Below are 22,738 nucleotides of genomic sequence, written 5' to 3'. Positions count from 1 at the left end.
CAACGAAACGTCAGGAAGGAGAAGTTTTACAGATCGACCACGGCCTCACAGCCCGGAAGTTTTAACTTATGAAGACGCTGGCCGTGAAAGGCTACACGTTATGAATTTGTTCTGTGTTAGTCGTGATAGCATTGGTGATTAATGAGCTTCAAATGGTTCAAATGGCTCTGAGCACTATGGGACTTAACTTCTGAGGTCATCAGTCCCCTAGAACTTAGAACTACTTAAACCTAAGTAACCTAAGGACATCACAAACATCCATGTCCGAAGCAGGATTCGAACCTGCGACCGTAGCTGTCGAGCGGTTCCAGACTGTAGCGCCTAGAACCGCTCGGCCACACCGCCCGGCAATGACCTTCACATTTCGCTGTAAAAGATAGTGAAGTTTCGCGCTAACAGACTTTAAAATTTGCTATTCGTTTCGCAAACTTACATGCAGCTTTATGCAGTCAGTTTGCATAAGTTACGGTCTGTAAATGCTCTGCTTGTACTCGTAACTACATCCGCACTGGTGATTTAGCTATTGTTCAGCTGATAAATTAAATTGTATCTATGCAAAGCAACCATTCACATACGTATTTGAAATAAACATTTGGTTTGAATTCCAAGCAACCTGGTTTAGGCAACATTATTATCCTACGGGATCTCGTTCAGATATTTCAAACTTATTTCAGTTCATTATTTATTTATTATACGATTAATTTAAATTGCGCTAATTTTACCATTCTGCTAATAAGAGATTTCAAGATTAATTTTGTGTTAGGATTTCGGTTAGAAAGCATTGGTGCACGGCCACCAACTATTGGGTCTTAGCGGTAGTGGGCAGGAGAAAAGAAGGCTAAAAGTAGTTGACTGAGTTGAGCTACCAATTACAAATCTTGAACATTTATTCAAATACCAACACAACTTCACGAATATAATTTTAATTCCAGTAACTATCATAAAACGCATCAGTAAAAACAGAGAATTCTCAAAAGACAGCTTTATTGTAGTAGAATATATAAGATAAGACAAGTATCTTCACCTTTCTAGTGCACTTCAGTGGTTCTCGGTTTGGACTGCAGTCAATACTGTTCAGAATGAGGGTGCTCTTAAAAATCCACCTGGTTTCATCATAATTTTGGCAGGACAAGCAATTATCCTGGTTTACTTCAAAACTACCTGTAACAGTTCAGTATTATACACAGCACATGCTGTAACTACATGTTACCAACATTAATTTAACGTTCACCTCTCTTTCGCTCTTCCAAAGTTACCAGTAGCAAATTCAAAGTGGTAGCCATCGGCCACCAGGAAGACTTTCATGAATAATATAAAACAGTTTAAAGACTCTAACAGAAACGTTACCAAAGCTCCAGCGAAGCAAACAGATTGATATAGGACAGAATTAGCAAAGGCCAGCTTTGAGAGCCTGGTCGAAAGTCTATCCTCCTAGGCACATGAGAATCACTTTACTTGCTGGCCATATCGTCTCCCAAAACGACTGTCCTCAAGTGCCTTTCTCCACGCTCTGACACGCGAACCAGGAGCTCCAACACGCAATCGGTGTAGTCTGCCCGTCGGGACACGGAACTGTCTGTGCTGCTACGACCGTCGCCTACAGCACTCCACTCTCAGCAGCCCACTCCTCCCAACACCTCTTCGGTGCCGTGATACCCACATGTTTCGCAACAGAGCGCAAACACCATCTGCGGCAGTGACTCATCGACCCGTTAGTAGTCCCAAACTTCTTATATAAAGGAAAAATAGTGCCACCCTGTAACAACAACAACGCTGTTCTATTATACAAATAATATTTTTTTCTGATTTTTCGATAAATTAGTGTAATCGATGTTCTGATTTCATTTCTTTTTTTTCATGTCGTTGTGTTAAGAAAACTGTAAACAAATTTCGATGTGAATATTAATGTTTATGTCAAATTTCAAGCAATATTATAATAGAATTGAAGTGTAACAAATGTTGAAACCGTTGTAACATGTTTGAAATTGTAACTGTGCGTCTGGTCCATACGTAGGCAATGTGTTAGGATATGTAGAATGCAAAACCTCTGGTGAATACCCTGTCTGTAGGGGAGCGGTAAAAGGTGGATGGCAGGCGAGCGCGGGAAAATGCACGCGGGCACTGTACGGCATAACGGGCGCAGCAGTAGTAGTCGGAGTTGAGCATTGGTCTGAGCAACACGTTCTGGATCGAGGAGGCTCCCCTGGAAGACGTAGTGTCATTGAGCCCGGATATGCCGTTCCGACGCCTATACAGCATGGCAAAATTCCATAGGCACTAAATGGAAAAGTATTGCAACGCTAAGAAGAAGTAAAGTGCCGATACATCAAGAGCCATTGCTGTGATTGTATGCGTGCTCTGTGCCTCGCCATCTCGCCGCCCGCCAACCGCCACATCGATACAAACAGGTTGAAACTTTTAGTACTGTATTCGTGTGGACCAGTGTTACTTTTGTTCCATACTGTTCAACAAACAACTTAAATTTTACCAGAACTGTCCTATCATTTAATTATCCTCACAACTAACCTAGCCAGGGTCCTTTCCAAATGTTGTGCAATCCGAGTGTCCCGAAATGAAGAATTAAAGTTTATGTTAATAATAATTACCTGCAGACCTAGCTATGTTAGAATGATGTTTAAAGAACTTTGTTGTTAATGAATTAATAGACGAATAACAAAGGTCTGACAAAGTTGGAAGATAATTTTGAAATTGTGATTTTTGAGTTTCTCCCGGCGTATTTGATAATCAAAATAACCACGGGTGTGCTGCCGGTCTATAGTGTGTCCGTTGGACACTATAGACCGGCAGCACACCCGTGGATATTTTGATAATTTTGAAATGGGTTTAGTAATGAAGTTTGATTACTTCGAGACAGGTACAATGGTATTTGAATGAGTAGGAAATAAGATAAAAAGAGTAGTAACTCATATAGTGGAAATTTTGAGCACGCAATGATTTCAGTAATTAAATTTTTTTTTACAGTCATCATAACAGTTTCAGGGTCCCCCCCCCCCTTTTTTATTCATTTGAATTCTGAAGTGTTCTAAACTGATTAGACCAGCAAAGTTAAAGCCAATATAAGAACCAAAATTTATCAGTGTTTTACCTTTATCAAAATTGACATTGTGTGTGTGTTTCGAAAGTACTATTTCTAGGACAACCTATGCCCGATTTTAATCAGATCAATAGACAGTACGAAGTTTTGTAGTAAACATTGTAGTGTAATGTTATGTATTTATGGTTTATCCATATTAGTACAGAAAGTGAAATTATCAGTTCAGTAGATTTTCCGGTTCTAAAATTTACCATATTATGCAGTGTTATTATGTGTTGTTTTGCATGCACGTACATCAACTTGTACAGGGAAGAAACTCAGTTAATGCCTAATTAGGCTGGCGACCGTATTATTAACAAATTGGTAGCATCTTCTGTGTTGTTTCTTGTCCGTCCTGAAGTGTAGTTGCATTTCGGACTTGCTTGTCGTACCATTGTTATTACAGAGTGGGTGTAAGTCTGATTTGCCTCCATTCAGGTACACGCGGTCAATATCTATACAAAAATCCTTTCTCACAAGGTGAAGCCCGTCAACTTACCATAGTACAGGCTTTATAGAGTATCGTGTGTGCACAAAGCGCAGCGTTACAACCCGAAGCACAGAAGTTAGTGAGCCATTCTAAAATATTGGATCGTGGATCGTAATCGAGTTGTGATACGCATCCGCAAATGTTGTAACTATTCCATATCCCACATACACTATCAAATCTAATGTCCACTTGCGAAGATGAGCATATTGAGCATATTCAAACAAAGTATGCTCAGGTATGCCTACGAGTTCACAGTTGCATGTCTGTGTCCTAATCTTGTTGACTGTTAAGAGTCAATTCTGTTGTAAAGGTCCACTTTCCTGCTTTCAGGCTGCGGCTCGTGTGTTCCACACCTTTGTGGTGCTTGGTGACGTCACTGTACCACTGTCAACGAAGAACTGTTGATCAGCGGGCCCAGATCATCTTCCTACTCTGCTATACAACTGAAATGGTTTCTGATAAGGGTGCATAGCTTCGCTTTGGCCCACGAGACCATATTAAAATGTCACATTTTTACCACGTTCTTATTAAGTTGCTTTCTTTCTGACTGATTGTTCGGTGCAAGTTTTGCAAGTGATTTTAAACAAATTTCACGATGAGCTAGAGACTTGGCATTTCAAACAATGCTCAGAACTGGCTGGCATGCAATATTGCTCCACTTCCATGACGGTCTGTTCGGCAGGTGTGGAGTTTAGCGTGAAAATGGTTGGCAATACCTGACGTCTAGGCTGCTCTGCACAACTGTTGCATTCTGCAGGTGATGTCGGGATGCGTCTCAGAAGGCTTCTGTATGGATGTGCAGAGCTGAGTGGAGAGACAGTAGAGGAGGAGATCGCCAGCGAAAGGGGAGATGATAAAATGGACAGATATAGGAGGGCGAAAAAGTTAGACAGATGGAGGCTAGAGGAGAAGATGGACAGAGAGAGGGGGGAGAGGAGGAAAGTTGACAGGGACAAGCGGAGGAGATGGCAGAGATGGTGGAGAAGGAGACAGGCAGAGAGAGGGGTAGAAAGAAAGGGAAAGGGAGGCGGAGCAGATAGCCAGAGAGAGGGGCGAGGAGTAGGTAGATAGAGAGTCAAGCAGCAGATGGACACAGAGGGGGGAAAAGGAGGATGTGGAGAGAGAGAGAGAGAGAGAGAGAGAGAGAGAGAGAGAGAGAGAGAGGAAGGAGGAGATAGACAGAGAAAGGGGGAAAGAAGAAATATGTTCAGTATATGTTACTTACTGGTAAAAGGCTAAAGTCATGGAATAAAGTTACTATTGAAATAAAAATCTTATAAAAAATTACCTAAAATTAATTTTTCTTGCTTTTTTATTTTATTTTTTGCTAATATAACAATTAAATATATTTTGTTTTTAGTAGTTATGCATAACACTATTCTGTTCAAGAATAAATCAGACATTCAACACGTCTTTCTTATAATGTCATGAAGATGTTTAAAATCTGTTGAAAAGCACAGGACTAGAAAGCAGAAAATAATTCTTTACATAAAAATGAAATTTTAATGTGTCACTTTTTAAATTGGATTAAATGTTTTTTTTCCTCGTCCCATGTAGATGCTTAAACCCATACAGACAGTTCTAAAAAAATTGTGATTATTAATTTTTAATAGCTATAAAATTACTTGTATGGATTTAAAACGAAAAACGTGAGGCGCATGTCATTAGTGACTGATGTATGCATACTTCACGTCCTTATTGTTTTTTATTGTATGCGTCCACGTTTTTCATTTTAAATCTTACAAATATATTCATAGCCATTACAAATTCGCAGTCACAAATTTTAAGGGCTACTTGAATGAGGGTGAGAACCTGTGTGGGGCTAGGTAAATTTATTTTATACTTTTTAGTTCGATTTAAAAACGTGGTATAATAAAATTTATTTTTATTTAAGTATATTCCTTACACTACTGCCTTTTAGCAGTCCGAGTGCTTCCAGAAAAAAATCCAAATTCCGATCTTAGACTAGAAACATTGTACCAGTAACCTCTCTTCAACAACTCAGTGACTCGCTGCAGTGTCCTCGGCCATCTCAGCAAACTAAAAGTCACAAACTCATACTTTGTACCCGGCGGAGGTTCGAGTCCTCCCTCGGGCATGGGTGTGTGTGTGTTTGTTCTTAGGTTAATTTAGGTTGAGTAGTGTGTAAGCTTAGGGACTGATTACCTTCGCAGTTAAGTCCCATAAGATTTCACACACATTTGAACATACACTCCTCGCCATTAAAATTGCTACACCAAGAAGAAAGACAGATGATAAACGGGTATTCATTGGACAAATATATTATACTAGAACTGACATGTTCAGGGCATTGAGTCAAACAGAGCTCGGACGGCGTGTACAAGTACAGCTGCCCATACAGCTTCAACACCATACCACAGTTCATCAAGAGTAGTGACTGGCGTATTGTGACGTGCCAGTTGCTCGGCCAATATCAACCAGACGTTTTCAATTGGTAAAGGGATCTGGAGGATGTGCTGGCCAGGGCAACAGTCGAACATTTTCTGTATCCGGAAAGGCCCGTACAGGATCTGCAACATGCGGTCGTACATTATCCTGCTGAAATGTAGGGATTCGCAGGGATCGAATGAAGGGTAGAGCCACGGGTCGTAACACATCTGAAATGTAACGTCCACTGTTCAAAGTGCAGTCAATGCGAACAAGAAGTGACCGAGACGTGTAACCAATGGCACCCCATACCATCATGCCGGGTGATATGCCAGTATGGCGATGACGAATACACGATTCCAATATGCGTTCACCGCGATGTCGCCAAACACGGATGCGACCATCATGATGCTGTAAGCAGAACCTGGATTCATCCGAAAAAATGACGTTTTGCCATTCGTGCACCCAGGTTCGTCGTTGAGTACGCCATCGCAGGCGCTCCTATCTGTGATGCAGCGTCAAGGGTAAACTCAGCCGTGGTCTCCGAGCTGATAGTCAATGCTGCTGCAAACGTCGTCCAACTGTTCGTGCATATGGTTGTCGTCTTGCAAACGTCTCCATCTGTTGACTCAGGGATCGAGACGTGGCTGCACGACCCGTTACAGCCGTGCGGATAAGATGCCTGTCATCTCGACTGCTAGTGATACGAGGCCGTTGGGATCCAGCACGGCGTTCCGTATTACCCTCCTGAACCCACCGATTCCATATTCTGCTAACAGTCATTGGATCTCGAATAACGCGAGCAGCAATGTCGCGATACGATAAACCGCAATCGCGATAGGCTACAATCCGACCTTTATCAATGTCGGAAATGTGATGGTACGCATTTCTCCTCCTTACACGAGGCATCACAACAACGTTTCACCAGGCAACGCCGGTCAACTGCTGTTTGTGTATGAGAAATCGGTTGGAAACTTTCCTCATTTCAGCACGTTGTAGGTGTCGCCACCGGCGCCAGCCTTGTGTGAATGCTCTGAAAAGCTAATCATTTACATATCATAGTATCTTCTTCCTGTCGGTTGAATTTCGCATCTGTAGCACGTCATCTTCGTGGTGTAGCAATTTTAATGGCCAGTAGCGTAGTTTGTAGAACATGAGAGTCGGAGAGCAGCGTTAAAATCAAATGCTTCAGTTAGCACGGAAACAACACTATTAATATCGCTATTACAAATTTTAGCAAGTCGTCTCTTCCAGCGGCACTTACTCCAGCTTGTCCAGTACAATGCTGTTACCTGCCTGTATTCAGAAGACGAGCATATGACTTTGAAAATCGAAACTGCCGATTAGCAATAAAACCGCATCTCCTTGTGCTAAAAAGTCTGCAATTATCTACGAAAGTCGAAGTGCCATATACCTCCCGTGGTCAGGTCGAAACGAACCTGGCCTTTTCCCTTCATGAGGATCCACGACCGACTCAACAGTTTGGAACTTCCCCTTTGTATGTAAAGAATGACAGTGCTGGAAAAACTCTTACGTTATTTGATTTTCAAACAGCTGAGCAAAACTGAACGTACTCAGACAGTTCTCTCTTTACCTGTTCTGAAGCCGGCCGGGGTGGCCGAGCGGTTCCAGGCGCTACAGGCTGGATCGCGCGACCGCTACGGCCGCAGGTTCGAATCCTGCCTCGGGCATGGATGTGTGTAATGTCCTTAGGTTAGTTAGGTTTAATTAGTTCTAAGTTCTAGGCGACTGACGACCTCAGAAGTTAAGTCGCATAGTGCTCAGAGCCATTTGAACCATTTTTGAACTGCCTCCTACTCAGAAAGACGGCGGTTCAAATCCCGTCCTCCTGTCAAGATTTACGAGACTGCAGTGCCTGTGTAGTGACGAAGTACGATGCAATGCTCCTTCGGACACGCAAGCGTGCACTGCAGTTTCGTATTTATCAGGCCATAACGGGCCTCCTACTAACAAATAAAATTTTTCCCTTGTACGCGAACAACATTAATAGAACGTTCGAGTACAGGTGTGCTACATGGACGACGGCGTGTCGTAATTTAGGTCTGGTCTCGAGTCGTGCAGCCAAAGCGGTCATTTTTTGAGATACACTGCGAGGAAAAAAAAACCACTGTTAAGAAGACCTCTCGCGTAAAGTGGGAAATCCGGGTCCGGCACATATTTTCATTCCGTTATACAGCTGGAGGTGGTTCATATTCGCAACAGCGAATACGTTTCATGTCTATCAAGATTTAGGTTATCAACGCTTTCCCTAAATCACTTACGGCATATGCTGGGGTGGTTCCTTGCAGAAGGACAGGCGACTGGTGTAACTATAAGGACTGCTATTTTACTTTCTTTCTTTGTCTGAGCCTTGTCTCGCAGGGTCGGCCATGGTTAATCGGATGTGGCATGGTAAGTTTAACAGGTGACCAGATGCCCTTCCTGCCACCACCCCGTACCCCCAGTAAGGAATTAGTGTACCCCAGCTGTTTGTGTCTAATGTAATCCATGGAATAGTGTGAATGTGTTGCAAATGTCTGCGAGTCGTGTAACTGAAGCGGATCATGGGGACCAGCCCGGTATTCACCTAGGGGGATGTGGAAAACCGCCTAGAAACCACATCCAGGCTGGCCGGCACATCGGCCCTTTGTCGTTAATCCGCCGGGTGGATTCGATCCGAAAGCCGGCGCGCCTACTCGAGTCCAGGAAGCAGCGCGTTAGCGCTCTCGGCTACCCTGGCGGGTCGGTGTAAACAGAGCTTATAGTTTGCAATATCATAACCAGAGTCGATCGGGGTTGTTTGGTTCGGAATGGAGTGGAGGGCTTTGCCCAGAGGCTCCGACGATTCTGTGACAGTCTTTGCTGCAGGTTCGGGACCTCCATTATGAAGTGGAAAATTATAGGATTCCGCTAGATATGACATAATGCGATAGGCAGTGGAAGGAGCTACTCGGGTAGCAGAGTACTTTTGGAGTGCACATTTTGTGTTTTCTTTTAGGTTAGGCCATAGTTTAAGCTCATCTGATGAACACTCGCCATTCATTACGCAGAGACAGAAACCTTATCGCGTACAAAGCAGATACACTTTCAATGTAAGCTTGGTAACATCCATCCTGGATAGCTCACATTATGCTCAAAACCGAGAGCTCGAAGAAATCCGAAGCAGAAAGCTCCGGAATATTTAACGAGGTGTGGAACGTACGAGTATATCGAAAATACAGGTTACACATCACACGAGGGGGAGTGTCCACTGCGATCTATAAATATCGCGTCTAGTGGGGGCGAAACTGGGTCTGCTTGCTACGTTATCTGGACTTGAATAACCACAATTTTGAGTCAGCAATCCTATGATTGGTTCGATCCAACCCTTACGAATCCCTCTCGTGTGTCAACGTCATTATCTCAGAGAAGCAACTACACCTCAATTATTAGATGGATGTATTCCAAGCTTCTGTCTTTACCTACAGTTTTCACACCCTACAACTCCCTCTAGTACCGTGAAAGATATTCCCTAATACCTGAACAGCTCTCCTATCATCCTGTGCCTTCTTCTTGTCAGTGCTTTCAGTGCTTTTCATATGTTCCTTTCCCGGCCGTTTCTGCGGAGAACCTCTTCGTGCCTTATTTTATCAATCCATCTACTTTTCAACTCTCAAACGTTCTGATTCTCTTCTTTTCCTTTTTTCCCCATGGTCCACGATTCACTACCATACAACGCTTGTGCCCCAGACGTGGAATCTCCGATATTTCTTCCAAGAATTGAGGCCCATCTTTGATGCTAGGAGACTTCTCTCGCCCAAGAGCGTCCTCTTTGCCTGTGCTTTTTATGTGCTCCTTGTTTCGTCTGTCGCGTATTATTTTTCTTTCGAGGTTGCAGAACTCCTTACCTTCGCATACTTTGTGGTCCCAAATTTTGATATTAAGTTTATCGCTAATCCTACTTCTGCTAGTCCTCAATACTTTTATCTTTCTTCGCTTTACTCTCAATCCTTGTTTTGTTCTTTACAGACTATTTAATCCATTCAGCAGGTACTGTAATTCTATTTTACTTTCACAGAGGATAGCTCTGTCATCCGATAATCTTATCATTGATATCCTTCCACCCTGAATTTTAATACCACTCATAAGCGTTTCTTTTGTTTCCGTCAGTGTTTCTACAAGGTAGAGACTGTACTGTGGGGGCGAAAGACTGCATCTTGTCTTACACTGCTTCGAAACAGAGCGCTTAGCTATTGGTCTTCCACTCTTTTTCCTTCTTGATTCCTGTATATACTAGGCACTGCCCGTGTTTCCTTATAGTTTAAATTTATTTGCCTGAGAATATCGAACATCTTGCACCATTTACGTTGTCGAATGCTTTATCCGGATCGACAAATTTGATGGAGGTGTCTTGATTTTCCATAAGTCTTGACTTCACTGTAAAACGCAATATCAGAACTGCCTCTCTGGTTTCTTTACCTTTCCTAAAGCCAACGTGATCTCATCTAATAGATTCTCAATGTTCTTTTCAAATCTTCTGTGTGTTACATCAGTCGATAACATGAATGTATGAACAGTTAAGCTGATTGTGTGTTATTTCTTACACTTATGTGTCCTTGCTATCTTCAGGATTGTGTGGGTGATATTTTCTCAAAAGGGTGAAGTCACGTCTCCAACTTGAATAGTCGCACGGTTGTCACTTCGCCCTATGACTTCAGGAATTCCGAAGCGATATTTTCTATCCCCTCTGCCTTATTTGAGTGCAAGTCCTCCAAACCTCTGTTAAACTCTGACTCTAAAACTGGATCCCCTATGTCTTCCATATCAGCTGTCATTTCCTCCTCTATCGCGTCATCAGACAGCTCTTCCCAGATATTGCCACAGACTGGTATTAAAGCTAAGACACTGTCTTGTGACTGTTAACATCACACTTGTTTCGAAACCAGGAATAAATTTTTGATCGCAAAAATAACCTTCAGTTTTATTTTTATTTTGTCGTTCTCCATTTTAGGATGACCAGTCCCAACCTCAGGTACGTCTTTTATAAGTGCTTATAATCGAGATAAGGCATTTTCCGCAGGACGGCAGCTCGCAGTCATTGCCTTTGAGCAGCAGTGTACACTGTAAAATCTGAGTCCACAGCACCATCGGGAACTGAACCCCCCGTCTTCACCAGAGATCGGCAGCATCTGCAGCTCCGAAATCGATCAAGACACATTCAAAAGAAAATGGGGATCATTTTTGCAATCACAGGCCGATTTATTCTCTTGTTCCATCAGCGATGGAAAGCTTAAACTTACGTCTTTTACTTGGAAACCACTATCACTATCTTGTACTTCTGCGTTTTCATTACTCTGATTTTCGCTCCAACATTCCTTTCCAAAAAAACACTGAGTTCAAGAAAAAATTCTTCGCAAATACGAGAGCTTCTGTTGTCAACTGAAGGAAATATTCTTGAACCAAGGTAATGAAAAATCATTTCTGCAGCTCCGTATAATAGCAACAATGACGATGGGGAAGAAGCAGCAAGATAGCACGAAACGAGCAGAATGCCTGGTGCCAATTTAGCCCGAGTTCTGCTTTGACGGATGAGGCCAGTGCACCGTAGTCGACTACAAAAGACCATCGATTTATATGTATCGACAGCAGCGAGTCCATTGCCCTACTGTTGTCAACACGACCTATTTCAAACGTGAAGAACTCTAATGCAGGCAAGCAGATTACTGCGCCAGGCCATGGCGAAATTCTAGCTAGATCTTACACTGACGGAATTAGCTCGTGATTATCGAGAGTCGCATCGGAAGCGAACAGTTCCGCGTGACTGGAAAAGAGCGCATTGCTGTTTACACTAAGAGTAATGATATCGGATGCACAGAATTAAAGACCGTTATCATACGTCCGCACGTTGCGGCATACTAGAGCGAATTCAAAGCTACAAAATTATGATCTCCAGGGAAAAAAACTAGTTTCTCTCGAATAATCATCACAGATTTAAAAAAAATATATTTTGCAAACGATTTTTGTAAGTGAAATGTATATTTCGTCATCCCAGAGTTACGCAAAGCTACACTCTGTGCCACATCCTCGTCGACAAACCGAGGAACGATCATGCGGAGCTGTTGTTGTTGTGGTCTTCAGTTCGAAGATTGGTTCGATGCAGCACCCCATGCTAGTCTATCCTCTGCAGATCTCTTCAGTTCTGCGTAACTGCTGCAACATGCACTCAACTGAACCTGCTTACTGCAGTCAAGTAATGGTCCTCCTCTACAAATTTTACTGTTCATACTTCCCTCCATTACCAAATTCACTGTTCCTTGACACATCAGGATGTGTCCTATCAACTGATCTCTTCTTCCACTCATGTTTTTAGAACCACATGTCAAAAGATATTCCCTTGTTGTTTGAACTGTGTACCATCCACGTTCCACTTCCGTAAAAGGCTACAGTCCAAATACCACCAGAAATATATGTCTTAACGCTTACATTTATATTAGTTGTTAACTAAATCCTCTTGTTTTGTTTCTGATGCCAGTCTACATTTTTATATCGTCTCTACTTCAGCTATCATCCGCTATTTTGCTGCCCAAATGCAACGCTGATCTACCACTTTTAATGCTTCTTTTCCTAACGTAATTTCCTCAGTATCACCAAACTTATTTCTGCTACATTCTATTACATTCATATTCGTTTTATTGGTGTTCATTTTATAATTACCTTTTCATGACATTATACAGCCCACTCAACTGCTCTTCCAATTCCTTTGCCGTCTTTGACAGAATTGCAATGACTTCAGCAAACCTCAAAGTTTTTAATTTTTTTCCCTGAAGCTCAATTGCCTTTGCTACTTAACAAAGACAATACAGAAAATTCTGCGGATGAATTCAAACAATGTTGAATGGAGAGAAAATTTTAGTGACGCGAGAAATCACGAAGAGAGTCCCAAAAGGTTCAATTTTGGGCCCACATCTGTTTCTTGTATATGTACATTTCCTTCAACTTAACATATAACAAACACAATTGCTGCTTTTTGCAGACAATACTAGTGTTATAATACACATTAGAGAGAAAGCAACAGAACAGACTGTTAAATATATTTTCCCTTCTGTACAACAATATCATATCAGCGTACACTCCGCTTCAGAGTGAAAATCTCATTCTGTTCAACAGTCTTACCAACAACTGATGTACCATAGGGACAGGAGTCAGTTAACAAGGTACAACGCTGCAAATTTTTGGATGTACATGTTGATGAAAACTTCAAGTGGAACTACTCATACAGTTAGGTTCAGCTACTGTCGCTCTTCATATAATTGCTAGTCTTGGAAACAAACAAATCAACCTCCTGGCATATTTTGTATACTGATTTTCTAAGCTAATTCATCATTAGTTAGTAAGAAGGTACTGACTGTACGAAAGCGAGCATTAAGAATAACACTTGCTGTTCGTCCGCGGTCGCTGTGTAGGCATCTCTTCAAGTAGTTAGGCATTTTAACTGCACCATCACAATACATATATTCGCTGATGAAATTCCTCATAAATTATCCATCACAATTTGAGAAGAATAATGATGTCACACCTACAACACTAGAGGAAGAAAAGACCTTTATTACCCATGATTAAGGCTATCAGTCGCTCAGAAGGGATATCCAACAACAAAAATTTTTGATCATTGGCCCTATATCATAAAATGTCTGACAGTTAGCAAAGCAACTTTTAAATCCAACCTCAAGTCTTTTCTCCTGGACAACTCCTTCTATCCCCTGTATTCCATGGATCAATTTTTATTTAAAACATTGTAGCCTGTTTAAAAGCAAAAACAAACTAGTTTTTAGTGTAATTGCATGTTTAGGACTAAAACATAATAAATATGTTAGTATTAATACCAATGACATATACACATACTGTAACTGACTTGTTCCACGTCACTTCGGTAAAAGAATCGTTCATGTTATCTATGGAACATGTAAGTAACTGACTAACTTTCCAGACTTGTCCATGGTTTCCTTTGCTGCTTACTCGATGTACAGACACTCCCTTCTCTACATCTACATACATACTCCGAAAGCCACCATACGGTGCGTGGCGGAAGATACTCTGTATCACAACTAGTCGTTTCCTTTCCTGTACCACTCGTAGATAGAACGAGGGAAAGAAAACTGTCTATATGCCTCCGATAAGCCCTGATTTCTCGTATCTCATCTTCGTGGTCTCTACGCGAAATTTATGTTGGTGGCAGTAGTACTGTTCTCTAAACATTCTCAGTAGTGTTCTTAGAAATGAATGTCTTCTTCCCGCCATGGCTTCCGACTCTAGCTCCCGAAGCATATCCGTAACACTTGCATGCTGATCGAACCTACCGGAAACAAATCTAGGAGCTCGCCTCTGAATTGCTTCGATGTCTTCTTTCAATCCGACCTGGTACGGATCCCAAACACTCGAGCAGTACTCAACAATAGGTATCACCAGCGTCCTATATGTGGTCTCCTTTACAGATGAACCACACTTTCCTAAAATTCTCCCAATAAACCGAAGTCGACCATTCGCCTTCCCTACCACAATCCTCACACGCTCGTTCCATTTCACATAGCTTCGCAACGTTACGACCAGACATTCAAACGACGTGATTGTGTGAAGCAGCACACCGCTAATGCTATATCCGAAATTACGAGTTTGTTTTTCCTACTCATCCGCATTAACCTGTATTTTTCTACATTAAGAGGCAGCTGCCATTCATCACACAAACCAGAAGTTTTGTCCAGTTCATCTTGTATCAACCTACAGTCACCTTCCTGTACACCACAGCATCATGAACGAACAACCGCAAATTGCTGCCCACTCTAACTACCAGATCATTTATGTATACAGAAAATAGCAAAGGTCCTATCACACTTCCCTGGGACACTCCTAATAATACCCCTGCCTCCGATGAACACTCTCAGTGGAGGACAATATACTGGGTTCCATTACTTAAGAAGTCTTCGAGCCGGTCACATATCTGGAAGCCTATTCCGTAGGCAGGTTCCTTCGTTAACAGTTTGCAGTGGGGTACCGTGTCGCATGCTTTACGGAAATCTAGAAATATGGAATCTGCCTGTTGTCCTTCATCCATAGTTCGCAGTATATCATGTGAGAAGAGAGCAAGCTGGGTTTCGCTCGAGCGGTGTTTTCTAAAGCCGTGCTGATGCGTGGACATGAGCTTCTCGGTCTCTAGGGAATTTATTATATTCGTACAAAAAATATGATCTGGAATTCTGCAGCAAACTGATGTTAAGGATATTGGTCTCTAATCTTGTGGGTCCGTTCCTTTATCCTTCTTGTATACAGGCATCACCTGCGGTTTTTTCCAGTCGATTGGCACTTTGCGCTAATCGGGAGATTCGCGATAAATGGAAATTAAGCAAGGGGCCCATTATAAAACCGAATTAGGATTCCAAACGGACCTGGCGACTTATTTGTTTTCGACTCTTTCAGTTAGTTCTCTGCGTGAGGGATGCTTATTACTATGTCATCCATACGGGACTGCGCGATGGTCAAACAACGGTAGGTTTGTTTGGTTCTCCTACGTGAACGATTTCTTAAACGTGGAATTTAAAACTCCGACCTTCCTTTTGCTATCTTTTACTGGCAAACCAGACAGATCAACGAGTGACTGGATGGAATTCGCTTAGAGATTTTACACAGGACCAGAATTTTCTCGGGTTTCAGCCATATCTTTAGCCAAGATATGACGGTCGTAGCTGTTGTATGCTTCGCGCATCTATCTTTTCACAGACGCACGAATCTCTATTAATCTTTGCCTGTCATCATTTCGTCATTTGCGCATCCCCTTTTGAACCGAGAGAGCAATAGCCTTTGCTTCCTCGGCATTTTCCGAATTACGTTGTTAAACCACGGTGAGACATTCCGTCCTTCACCACTTTCTGAACACATACTTGTCAAGAGCACGATTAACAATCTGTTTAAACTTTGTCCATAATTTCTCTACGGCCTTCATTCTGGAACTAAATGATTGCACTTCACTGTCTAAGTGAGATGCTAACAACTGCTTATCTACTCTTTCTAGCAGAAACACTCTCCTAGCCCTCTTGACTGATTTATTAACATTCGTAACATAATCGCTATGATGACGTCATGATCACTAATCCCCGTCTCTACACTGACACCATCGATAAGGTCCGGCGATCCGGCCTGTTTCTAGCTACAAGGTCTAAGATACTTCCACTGCATGTGGGCTGCCGAACTAGCTGCCCAAGACAGTTTTCGGAAAACGTGTTCGAAAGTACTTCACAAGATTGTTTGCCTGTACGTCCGCAGCTCGTGGTCTCGCGGTCGCGTTCTCGCTTCCCGAGCACGGGGTCCCGGGTTCGATTCCTGGCGGGGTCAGGGATTTTCACCTGCCTCGAGATGACTGGGTGTTTGTGTTGTCCTCATCATTCATGAAAGTGGCAGATTGGACTGAGCAACGGTTGGAAATTTGTACGGGCGCTGATAACCGCGCAGTTGAGCGCCCTACAAACTACACATCATTATCATCATCATCATTTCTTCCTGTACCTACTGCATCGAACCCATACACGTCCCAGTACATACTCCGTAGATTAAAGTTACCACAACTCACTATAGCCCTTCTTTGAATGACTCTAGAACTGTCGCAGCGGAGACTGGTGGTCGGTAAAGACATCCAACAATTAATTTGGTTTCACCTAGACCTATTATGCGCGACCAGATAAAGTCACTATCGCACTCAATTTCAACAGCAGAGACAATATTTTTGTCGACTTCAATGAACACTTCCCCTCCTACGGCGTCTAATCTGGCTTTCCATGAATACCAAGATTCGCTAAGTATCTCAGAGGTTTTGAAACTGCAATTTACCACATCCCTGCCGCCAACAGTGGTTCATATAAATTATGATTCCCTAAAATGCGAAAATAATTTTTCCACTCTATTTGCCCGTGTTAGACATACACACTAACTCACTAATTTTACCTTTACGGTGATTCTAAAAATCGTGAACAATAGTTCTGTAGCATAAGACGTACATACATTTCTTAAATGTAACATTCCCTATTTTTAGCTGGAAACTCGTAGTGCAGAAGAGATAACGGCATTACACACTAGAAGCGTTATCCATGTTACTAACAGGGTCTCTGTGCCTAACTCAGGCGTATGTGTATCCAACATGATGATCTCAAACAAGTACTTGAGCAGTAAAATAGGAAATACGGGAATAACGATAGTTTATTGTAAAATATCAGACGATTTACCTCAGACCACCACAGGGAATATTTCTCCTGACCCATCTGTAGCGCACCTTGCACAGCACAGACAGGCCCAAATTTCTCACTCTTAGTCAGTTTGTTGCTTAGTCAACTCACCGTAATCTGCCTCTTCCAGTGATACCAACATCAGAATGGAGAGTAACGTAACGCATGAAAGATTTAACTCGCCGAAAAATTCGTCCACCCTCTTTGGCTGTATTAATCTCAAGCTGCCATTCACAATGAAACCATTCGTCTTACTACAACCGTAAAGAAAATGGCCAGTAAATAATGCACCCAAAAGATCCCATATGAATTGTGAAACTAACTAAAATTGCAACAAACTGAGCGCGTGAAAGTAGCCAAAATTCCGAAATTAATTGATCCCTATGAATGTCTTTTCTGCCCCATTGTAACCATTGCTAACCTTGCATATAGCTCCGTTCCTCACAAATATTGTAAATCGTTGAAGTGCTCTACAGACACAAACTGCAATTTTACGTCCACACACATCTACACTCTCTACCATTCTTGCAACATCTCTGAATCTGCTGTACAGAGGACAAACTCCTTTTCCATTCCTCTATGTCTTTTTAATTCATTCAGATGGTAAATTCAGTCGTCGCACACTTCCAAACAATGAAATGTATGTTGATATACAGGGTGTTACGAAACGACATGGACAAATTTCGAGGGGTTGTAGAGGGTGTCACGAGAAACTAATTGACGATGGGGCCCATGTCTGGAAACATGACCTAATGACGTTCCAGATCGTCCAAGTCGTAAGCGCTGGCTCCTGCGTCTAGGCCACCCCTTAGGCAGCAGATGTGTCTGCATGCTGACGGAGCACAGGTGGAACGTCTTGCAATGTTGTTTCTTGTTCAGTGATAGCGACTGATTACAATGGTCAGAAGTGGAGAAGATGCAGCTAGCTGCTGCGTAGACTTGCCTGGCCTCCTGTCTTTGTGATGCTCTGTCGCCTCGCTGGATGATTGTTTTGAACACTAGTTTCCATCTGCAGTTTTTTTTGCTCCTGGAAGCCTCTAAAATATCCAGTGTTTTTTGATTTTTTGGGTAAAAATTAACAGTGGATGGAAATCCATATCAGAAACCGTCACCCACCAAAGCAAAAGGAAATCACAGGAGGAAAGGCCTGTCTAAATAGCAGCTATCTCCATCTTCTCCCACTGCCGATCGTGGCAATCAGTCCGGATCAATGAAAAACAAACTACGAGGGTGAGTAAAATGAAAAATTTAAATATATTTTATATCTTATTTATTGTTCAGAAGTAGTACAAAGCCATGTCACTTTTCAACATAATCTCCCCCACGCTCAATGCAAGTCCTCCAGCGCTTACAAAGTGCATAAACTCCTTTAGAAAAAAAATCTTTTGGTAGTCCGCGCAACCACTCATACACTGCGTGGCTTACCTCTTCATCAGAACGGGACTTCTATCCTCCCATTGCGTCTTTGAGTGGTCCAGACATATGGAAATCACTTGGGGCAAGATCTGGTGAGTATAGTGGATGAGGAAGACACTCAAACTGCAGGTCTGTGATTGTTGCAACTGTTGTACGGGCAGTGTGGGGCCTTGCATTGTCATGTTGGAAAAGGACACCTGCTGACAGCAATCCACGTCGCTTTGATTTGATTGCAGGCCGCAGATGATTTTTTAGGAGATCTGTGTATGATGCACTGGTGACAGTGGTCCCTCTAGGCATGTAATGCTCCAAAATGACGCCTTTTTCGTCCCAAAAGAGTGTCAGCATAACCTTCCCTGCTGATGGTTCTGATCGAAACTTCTTTGGTTTTGGCGATGAGGAATGGCGCCATTCCTTGCTCGCTCTCTTCGTTTCCGGTTGGCGGAAGTGAACCCACGTTTCGTCCCCAGTAACGACTCTTGCAAGGAAGCCATCACCTTCTCGTTCAAAGCGCTGAAGAAGTTCTTCACAAGCATCAACACGTCGTTCTCTCATTTCAGGGGTCAGCTGCCGTGGCACCCATCTTGCAGACACTTTGTGAAACTGAAGCACATCATGCACAGTGTGGTGTGCTGACCCATGACTAATCTGTAAACATGCTGCAATGTCATTCAGTGTCACTCGGTGGCTTTCTTTCACTACGGCTTCACCTGCTACAATGTTCTGTGGAGTCAAAACTCGTTGTGCCTGACCAGAACGAGGAGCACCTTCCACCGAAGTCACACCATTTGCGAACTTCCTACTCCATTCGTAGACTTGCTACTGTGACAAACATGCATCATCGTACTGAACCTTCATTCGTCAATTAATTTCAATAGGTTTCACACCTTCACTACGCAAAAATCGAATAACAGAACGCTGTTCTTCCATGTTGCAAGTCGCAAGTAGGGCGGCCATCTTTATACTGATACTGCGACGGTATGTGTGCATCTGCACTATGCTGCCAACTACAGGCCATTCTGCAGGCTGTTTGTAGCACGCTTACTAAGTTACAGGATAACGGCGCGAAATTTCGATTTGTTGTTACAAATTTAAGGTTTTCATTTGACTCACCCTCGTATGTTGCGTGATGTTCCACCTGTGGTCCGTCAGCTTAGAAAGTCATATTTGTTGCCAAAAGGTGGCCTAGCTTCAGGCGCCGGCTCCAGTGACTTCGACGCTCTGTAGCGTCGTTGAATGACCATCGCGGGCACGAGTTCCTATCCTCAATTTGTTCCTCACGAGACCCTCTGCTGCCCCTCAGACTTTCTCGGTATCGTTTTGTAACACCCTGTAGAGTAATCGTAGAACTGACAGCCTCACTTGAGCCTTCCACCAGTTCCCATTTCCATATCTCAGTGCTGAACTACACGATACGCCGGAATTTTTCAGTTATCTTCATTCTGACAGTCCCTTTCTCAGCATCGTTAACAGACATGACTCATTGTCTGCTATAGTGCTTGGTCCCCAACTATATTGATGCTCACAGAACTTTAACCGTGAGATTTACCTACGTTTAGGTTTTGGCATATACTTCGAACCCCCAATCAGTATCTCCTTCATCCATAACTCCCATTGATACACTTATCTTTTTATAGTCGTTTTGTGCAGGGTCTGATGTGATTAAATGGTTTCGATGACAGGTAAACTTTGCGTAGCTTTTGATTATTTTTGTTATTCTCCACTACACAATAAAAACGTGTGTGTTGCAGTTCAGTGCAGCCGTCAGCAGTCTCGTCCCCACACTGTGGGGCCACTGGAAGGTTTCAGATTAATTATATAACGGTAATTTATTGGCTATGAACTGCAGACTAAAACTGAATGAATCGCAGAAAGGTAGGAAACTAAGGACATGGGACCTGGCTAAGTTGAAAGAGCCAGCAGTTGTGGATAGTTTCTAAGGGATTATTATGCAGCGATTGACTGATACAGGGGAAAGTAATACAGTGAAGACGAATGGATAGCTTTGAGAGATGAAATAGATCAAATAGTTAAAAAGACGATGCCTGTAAGAAACCCTTGGATATCACATTAGATACTGAATTTCATTGATGACAGGAGAGAATATAAAAGTATAAAATGCAGCAAAGGACAGAGTCAAAAGGGTATACAAACTTCTAAAAAAATAGGTTGACAGTAAGAGCAAAATGACCAACCAGGAATAGCTAGAGGACAAATATAAAGATGCAGAAGCATATATACTGTAACTAGGGAAGAGATAGATACTGCCTACAGGAAAATTAAAGAGACTTTTGGGGAAAAGAGAAGCAGCCGTATGAATATCAAGAGATCAGACGAAAAACCAATACTAAGCAAAGAAAGGAGAGCTGGAAGATGGAAAGAGTATATAGACGGTCCACACAAGGGAGATGAGGTTCAATGTAATTTTATAGAAATGGAAGAGGACGCAGGTGAAGATGAGATGGAAGATAAAATACTGTGAGAAGAATTTGACAGAGCACTGAAAGATCTAGTCGAAACAAGACCCCGGGAGCAGATCACATTCTGTCAGACCTACTGATACCCTTGGGAATGTCAGCCATGACAAAATTATTCCACCTGGTGCACAAGATGCGTGAGTCAGGTGAAATATCCTCATACGTCAAGAACAACGTAACAATTCCACTTCTAAAGAAAGCAGGTGCTGACGGATGTGAATATACCGAACTATCAGTTTAATAAGCTACGCTTGCAAATTACTAACACAGAACTTACTGAAGAATGAGTAGTTGGTAGAGGCAGACCTTCGGAAGATCAGTTTGCATTCTGAAGAAATGTAGGAACACGCGAGGCAATACTGAGCATACAGCTTCTCTTAGAAGATAGATTAAGGAAAGCAAACCTCCGTTTATTGTATTCGTGGACTTGGAGAAAGCTTTTGACAATGTTGACTGGAATACTCTGAAAGTCTGAAGGCAGCAGGAGTAAAATACACAGAGCGAATGGATATTTACAACTCGTACAGAAATCAGACAGCAGTTATAAGAGTCGACGACATGAAAGGGAAGCAGTGATTGACAATGGAGTGGGACAGGGTTGTAGTCGAACATCGATGTCGTTCAATCAATACACTGAGCAAGCAGTAAAGAAACCAAGGAAAAATTTCGAGAAGTAATTAAAGTTCACGGAAAAGAAAAAAATACTGAGATTTGCCGATTACACTGTAATTCTGTTAAGAGACAGCAAAGGACTTGGAATAGAGTCTGAAGGGAATGGACAGTCTCTTGAAAGGAGCAATAAGCTGAAAATCAACAGAAGCAAAAAAAGGGTAATGGAATGTAGTCGAATTACATAAGGCGATGCTGAGGGAATTATATTAGGAAATGAAATACTAAAAATAGTGGATGAGCTTTGCTGTTTGGGCAGTAAAATGTTTGACGATGGCCGAAGCAGAGAGGGTATAAAGCGTATAATGGCAATGGCAATGGCAATAAAAGCGTTTCTAAAGAAGAGAAATTTGTTAACATGAATTATAGATTTAAGTGTTAGGAAATCTTTTCTGAAGGTATTTGTCTGGAAACATGTACGATAAGGAATTAAGACTAAAAGAGAATAGAAGCTTTTGAAATGTGATGCTACAGAAGAATCCTCAAGATTAGATAAGTAGAACATGTAAATAATGAGGAGAAACAGACTTGGGGAGAAAAGAAACCTGTAACACAACTTGACTAAAAGAAGGGATCGGTTGATAGGGAACATTATGAGACATCAACGAATCACCAGTTTAATGTTGGAGGGGAGTGCTGGGGACACAAATCGTAGAGGGGGACCAAGAGATGAATGCAGGAAGCAGATTCAGAAGTATGTAAGCTTGCACAGGTTAGACTAGTGTAGAGACCTCCATCAAACCAAGCTTTGGACCGAAGACTACAACAACAACACGTTCCTTGAAGAGTCAATAAATATATTACTTCCTTCTACGTTTATCTCGTGAAAGAAGATGAAGACAAAGTCGAGCTCACACGGGCCTATCAAAAGTCTTGCCGCCAGCGTAGCACATGCGCCTGGAACTGTCAAGGGCGGAAGTAATAAGGATACACGAAGTACCCTCCGCTACAAAATTCA

Source organism: Schistocerca americana, chromosome 3 (assembly GCF_021461395.2).
Source record: "Schistocerca americana isolate TAMUIC-IGC-003095 chromosome 3, iqSchAmer2.1, whole genome shotgun sequence".
Classification (NCBI taxonomy): domain Eukaryota; kingdom Metazoa; phylum Arthropoda; class Insecta; order Orthoptera; family Acrididae; genus Schistocerca; species Schistocerca americana.
The sequence above is the reverse complement of the archived record's forward strand: the minus strand, read 5'-3'. Positions refer to the sequence as shown.